A 7151-nucleotide genomic window follows, 5' to 3' on the forward strand; every position below is an offset into this window, starting at 1 on the left:
GGCGCGGATGCTCACTGCAGAAGCGGAGTGATTTTCATTGTCTACAATATTGAATGCACTTATAAGGTGAAATAAATTGTCACGGTATTGGCGCAATCGAAGTTCTCTAAATTATCCACAATTAATTACGCACGTATTACAGGATCAGCGTGGCAGTGTTTTCACCTAGATATTGCAGTACTAGCCGGATCCTGGAGTAACTTATTTCATACATATAACCAACTTATTCCGAACTGACCGAGTAATACGTTGGGAAAAGGAATATCGGCTGTCGTTTTTAACTTCCAGTAGACACACACTAATGTAGCAGTATTAATTCAGGCGTGCATTTACGCTTAATTTTCACTTCCTCGTGCCCACCGTATTCGTAGGTCCGCTCTCGGACGCTTAAGGCCGATTCACACGACACGTTCGCCCGCGGCCCGCGCACTACGTGTGCATACGTCAGCACTTTGAGAGGCGCGCTGGATGCATGGATGGATGGCGGCCGACAGCGCGCCCCTCAAAGTGCTGACGTATGCACACGTAGTGCGCGGGCCGCGGGCGAACGGTCCGTCGTGTGAATCGGCCTTTACCTGGACAATGAAGTTCACGTATGTCTTTCAGGTACTCTTCCGTGGCCGCGTAGGCAGGGTGGTATAGTTATCCATATTATCCAGGAGAGCTTAGAATAAGAGGAAGATGAACTTGTGGGAATCTGGCTTTCCGCCGTCGCCTTTGCGCGGCTGTGCCGGCCTACCGCGTCGTTTCTCCTCTTTCTCTTGCTCCCGCCTCAGGCGGTGGAGAGGCGGCTGGGTGACTAATCACTGTCATTTAGCCACAGCTCCGCCCCGGCTCCCCAAGGGCCTTTGCCATTGGCGCTTTTGGCGGGAATCCGGGACCCGTTTTGGCGGCCGCGCATCCCGCGACCGTCCGAGCGGGGCCCAGAGAGAGAAATCCCTCCGAGACAGCGTAAGGTGCGTACGTTACTGTTTGTCCGTGCCGGCCTTTGCCGTTCGGACCAGTGCTTACTCGAGCTCGCCCGCACGTGTCCTCTGACCTGCAGCGGTTCGAGCCTGTCCAGCGGGGTCCAGCGACCTCCGACAGGCGTACCTTGCGTTGATTGCCCACTCTCTCTCGCAACCGGCCCAACGGTCGACACGAGAGAGAGATCACAGCACTGCCGCGGGGACATTCTCCTGCAGCGGCGTGTTAGCGGCGCGCATTACTCTGGTCGCTTCGTGCGCGCAGCGGAGCCTTGCTCCTCGCGCGCCCCCGGGACGGGGTGACTATTGAGTGTGTGTGTATCTGCTGGAGGACGACGTGAATAAACGTCTCCTTTGTGAACTTGGAGGCCTATTTCTTTGCGGCGAATCGCTCTCCTCCCAGCGGAGGTTGAGTGCACCGCATCGGTGTCCCAGTGTGTGTGTGGTGACGGCGGATCGGGGCCCTTGGCTCGCGCGAAGCTCGAACCCGCGGTGGGTGGTGGCCTGTGTCCACGTAGGAACCCACAACTGGCGCCCCACGTTGGGTAGTTGTGGGTTCCTACGTGGACACAGGCCACCACCCACCGCGGGTTCGAGCTTCGCGCGAGCCAAGGGCCCCGATCCGCCGTCACCACACACACACTGGGACACCGATGCGGTGCACTCAACCTACGCTGGGAGGAGAGCGATTCGCCGCAAAGAAATAGGCCTCCAAGTTCACAAAGGAGACGTTTATTCACGTCGTCCTCCAGCAGATACACACACACTCAATAGTCACCCCGTCCCGGGGGCGCGCGAGGAGCAAGGCTCCGCTGCGCGCACGAAGCGACCAGAGTAATGCGCGCCGCTAACACGCCGCTGCAGGAGAATGTCCCCGCGGCAGTGCTGTGATCTCTCTCTCGTGTCGACCGTTGGGCCGGTTGCGAGAGAGTGGGCAATCAACGCAAGGTACGCCTGTCGGAGGTCGCTGGACCCCGCTGGACAGGCTCGAACCGCTGCAGGTCAGAGGACACGTGCGGGCGAGCTCGAGTAAGCACTGGTCCGAACGGCAAAGGCCGGCACGGACAAACAGTAACGTACGCACCTTACGCTGTCTCGGAGGGATCTCTCTCTCTGGGCCCCGCTCGGACGGTCGCGGGATGCGCGGCCGCCAAAACGGGTCCCGGATTCCCGCCAAAAGGCGCCAATGGCAAAGGCCCTTGGGGAGCCGGGGCGGAGCTGTGGCTAAATGACAGTGATTAGTCACCCAGCCGCCTCTCCACCGCCTGAGGCGGGAGCAAGGGAAAGAGGAGAAACGACGCGGTAGGCCGGCACAGCCGCGCAAAGGCGACGGCGGAAAGCCAGATTCCCACATCCCCCTCTCCTTAAATGCCCTCCTACCCATCGGCAAAGCACGCGGCCAAAATAAAGAAATCAATACACAAAAAAATAAGCTACACTTCAGTTCCAAAATAAAGAAATGAATACAAAAAAACTAGCTCCTCTTCAGTTCCAGCCAGAAAAACTAAACACACAAACAACGGAAAACAAGGCAAAACAACACTTGCATACGCTTCAGTAAATCAAAACAGCTTGCAGATTATATACACGGTACGCAAGAAGATGTGAATACAACTGTACAGCTATATGTGACAGGTGGATGTCAGCCTCAAAGTTCGATGGCACGGCCCAGTGGGCCTGTCGGCGACTCACCGCTCGCAGACTTCAAGTTGAACGGGTTGGGAGGGCCGACGACTGATGGCGGTCTTCTTTCCGTTGATGTATGGTGCGTTGATGACGACGGGGCTGCGGCAGAGCACTGACCTCGCGCCCTTGGACACGACATCACGTTCGGGCACAAGAAAGTTAGTGCACCCCCTTCACGCCGGTTGAAACGGGCGAGGACGTTCGGCGGCGTCCTGATGTGTAACCTTGGCCACAGCGAGGCGTCCTTCTAATCCTCGCGCTCACGCAGAAGCACACAACGGCACAACTCACAGGCGTCGCCTTGGCTCATGGTTACGCGCGCACACAGTCACAGCCACAAACACGCATACACCGGCACGTGCGCGGACGCTGGTCGGCGACAACGATCCCCTCATCAGAAGCGTCCAGAGGCGCCGCGGCGAGGGTCAAAGGGTGCACTTTCCGCCCCCCATCGCCCCAAACGCCCCGCCAACTTCCCCTCCATACGGGCCGCACAAAACTCGCACCGCGACACACGGCTCCTTAACGAGCCAACCACCCACAGTCGGGCCGGAAATGAGAAAAGGCGCGCTGTACAAACGACACCTAATCCAATCTATTCCTTCTAGAAGATAAGAGCAAGCACGAGCGGGCTGAAGTTTGCCTATGTACATCTCGGTACGTTAGAACGAAAACAGATGTACAAGCGGGGACCGAAAGTGGCTAGAAACTGACTCAAGCAAACAAATAAATAAACTGAAAAACACACAAGGCTGGAACTGAGCATGCTGCCAAAACAACAACAGAAAAAAAAACACACCGTGCTTCACCTGGGTAGGGCCTGACAAGAAAGCTCGCCAGCTAGCTGAGGCTGCGTGCCTTCGGTTGTGGAAAAGTCCGCCGTCCGGCATCAATCACACAGGTGACCGTCGCCTCAGATTGTACCGGTGCTCCGTACGCTTGCGTTCCGCAGCACCAGTTGTGCCTTTACACTTGCCTTTGATACCAATGGGTACCGGCGCAAGCTCATCAGACCGTGACGCGTAGGCCTTCAGGTCAATGAACCCCTGCTTGCTCCTGGGGAAAGGCCCCATCAAATCGCAGGTGGCCATCTGCCACGGACGCACACTGTCAATCGGTTTCATCATTCCAGGCGGCTTGCCACCCCGTGACTTCACCGCTTGACAGACATGGCAGGAACGGCAATAGCGGATAATGTCACGCTTCATGCCGGGCCACGTCACCGATTGACTCAGTTTTGCAAAAACTTTGGAGTCACTCAGATGACCGGCCAGTGGTTCGTCATGAGAGAATCGCAAAAGTGCGCCTCTTAGACTTTTGGGGATAACCACCTAGAACGGGTCGATGGACTCGTCATCGGTGGCTATGTACTTCAGCACGAGCCCGTCATGGTCCAGCAAATATGACTCCCCGGGGTTCGCCGCGACACACGCTGGCTTCTGCCCCCCTGCGCCCGCTACAATACAAGTAGCGTCACGGCGCTCCGTCTCCCTGAGACCGTCGCTCACCTCGCGACAAAACGGGTCATTTTGCTGGCCTTTCAGTAGCTCTTTAGGGCTGAAAACGATTCCAGTCATCCCAGAGGGGAGCCTGGTCTCGTCCCCACTCAGGTTTGCAGCCAAAATTTCCGTTCGCGTCGGCACCTCCGAGGCGCTCACGAAGAGCTTTGCCTCTCGTCCGCTTTGCGAAGCGCTGCTCGCCTGGTTAGCGGAATGGGTTAACCCGTTTGCGGGTTTCCCCTCCTTGCCGCCCGGCGGCTCGTCCGCTGTTTCGCCCCCTCCGCCTACAGGCGTCAAGGCGCCGCTGGCGAGTGGGGCACGGGATAGCGCGTCAGCTACCACGTGTGTGCTCCCCTTTCGACACTGCACGGAAAAGTCGTAATGCTGTATCAGGAGAGCCCAGCGCGCCAGCCGACCCGCAGGCTCGCGGAGCCGCATCAGCCAACTGAGCGCACTGCACCCCTGCCTCAGTGGAGGCTTGGGCGGGCTACACGAACGAGGGAGGCAAGGCTCCTAGTTCGATGAGCGGCGCGGTTTCCGCAGGGAACCGGGCCAGCGCCTCGCCGTTTCCGGAGCAGAATTGACTGCTCGCGGGACACGGCTGCTGCTGTTCGAAACTGCCGGTTGCGGCAGCGTGACACGAACTGCTTTCGCACTGGGCGGAAAGCGTGCACAGCTGAGGCATGCGACCAGCGGGCGCACCGCAGGGTGCTTCCGATACAGCTCCAATGGGAGCCGCGTGGTCGACATTTTGGGTTGTGTCGCCGTAAACCACAATGGGGGCCGCGGCCAACCACGGTGTCTAGCTATTCGTAGGAACAGCAGCCAGCGGATAAAACGACGCTACAACTCCGTAGGGAGCCGACATGTAGCTGCCGAGTGTCCCGCTGGGGGTGTTAGACATGGTGCGCAAGCGTGATCGTCAAGGCGACCTGCTCGGCTAATGTGCCATCAAAGGCGTAAGCGCCAATGACTTAGCACGTTGGGCGCCAGTGTGGGTTCCTACGTGGACACAGGCCACCACCCACCGCGGGTTCGAGCTTCGCGCGAGCCAAGGGCCCCGATCAGCCGTCACCACACACACACTGGGACACCGTTGCAGCGCACTCAACTTCCGCTGGGAGGAGAGCGATTCGCCGCAAAGAAATAGGCCTCCAAGTTCACAAAGGAGACGTTTATTCACGTCGTCCTTCAGCAGGTACACAAACACTCAATAGTCACCCCGTCCCGGGGGCGCGCGAGGAGCAAGGCTCCGCTGCGCGCACGAAGCGACTCGAGTAATGCGCACCGCTAGCACGCCGCTGCAGGAGAATGTCCCCGCGGCAGTGCTGTGATCTCTCTCTCGTGTCGACCGTTGGGCCGGTTGCGAGAGAGAGTGGGCATTCAACGCAAGGTACGCCTGTCAGAGGTCGCTGGACCCCGCTGGACAGGCTCGAGCCGCTGCAGGTCAGAGGACACGTGCGGGCGAGCTCGAGTAAGCACTGGTCCGAACGGCAAAGGCCGGCACGGACAAACAGTAACGTACGCACCTTACGCTGTCTCGGAGGGATCTCTCTCTCTGGGCCCCGCTCGGACGGTCGCGGGATGCGCGGCCGCCAAAACGGGTCCCGGATTCCCGCCAAAAGGCGCCAATGGCAAAGGCCCTTGGGGAGCCGGGGCGGAGCTGTGGCTAAATGACAGTGATTAGTCACCCAGCCGCCTCTCCACCGCCTGAGGCGGGAGCAAGGGAAAGAGGAGAAACGACGCGGTAGGCCGGCACAGCCGCGCAAAGGCGACGGCGGAAAGCCAGATTCCCACAAACTATAGTAGACGACGAAGATAGCCTCAATTGAATACATGCGGTTTTATGAGAGATCCTGTATGAAGAGGAGATGGTACCTCTCCTTGTATGTCCGTGTAAATAAAAATATGTTGTCTGTATATTCGCTATCCCGAGAAATAGATTACGGGAGAATCTACTAGTCATCTGGTCACAAGAGCGCTAGTTTGACGAGACGTCACTGATGTCGGTGGAGCCCGGTCGTATACGACAAGCTGGTGTATGGTATAGAGTGGGAAACCTCACCTGTTTTAAGTCTTGCAGCAAGCTGTGTCGACTCTTCTGTAGAGAAAGTTGAATCCCGAGCAGTTTAGGGGCTTTGCTCGTCCTCCGAAGGATCAGCGTCTGAATGGGTGCACCATTCCTCATCCGACAGAGCGCTGTTGGAGGAACAAGACATCGCTAAAGAATAAGGTGGCAGGTAGAAGTACATCGACTGTAATCGGAGTTGTGCCCACGGCTTGCGTGCGCTGTACTGCATGGTCGGACTTGCGGAGGGTTTCACTGGGGCCTTGGAGAGCGGCATTCTGCAGTAACTGTGGGCCGCCTCGCTGAGGTGTTCGAGCGTCACCGTGTAGCACGTTGAGGCAGTCGCGTGGCAGAGTCGCCTTCAAGAAAGAATAGAGTTGGGCTTGTGCGGTCACGATGTGGATGTGGAATCGAGCCCCAACTTGCGTTAGACACGAGATGCAGTACTGCTGACGGAAGGGTGGGGACTCGGCGTCCGCTTACTCGCGAGTCGTGGCTGCAGTCCCGTTCAATTGAAGCGCCTCGCTACACCAACTACTGCTAAAGCCCCCCACCTACTGTAAGAACAATGTCATGCAGTAACAAGGGTGCTGTGACTGTGAATATTTGAGTGAAAGATTCAACCTTTATTTTCTAGTTTCGAAAACGGGATGGATCGCAGACGAAAAGCTACAAACATGTGGCTTGAATGGTGTCTGTGGGCTAGTAAAAGTAAATGCTAAAAAGAAAAGAAACGCGGCATAGAGGGCAGCGCGTCTTGTACAGCACAAAACTTTGTGCGAACTGCACAATTTTCACGGCAAAAAAAAAAAAAAAATACCTTACAAAGCAAGAAACGCACCTACAAAAAAAAAATGAAAGGTCGAGACATCATAAGGATACGAATAAATCTAAGTCTCAGGGTACTGTTTTTTTTTTTAACGAAATAGAACT

The sequence above is a fragment of the Amblyomma mixtum genome, chromosome 3 (assembly GCF_055824585.1).
Source record: "Amblyomma mixtum isolate Tamu chromosome 3, ASM5582458v1, whole genome shotgun sequence".
Classification (NCBI taxonomy): domain Eukaryota; kingdom Metazoa; phylum Arthropoda; class Arachnida; order Ixodida; family Ixodidae; genus Amblyomma; species Amblyomma mixtum.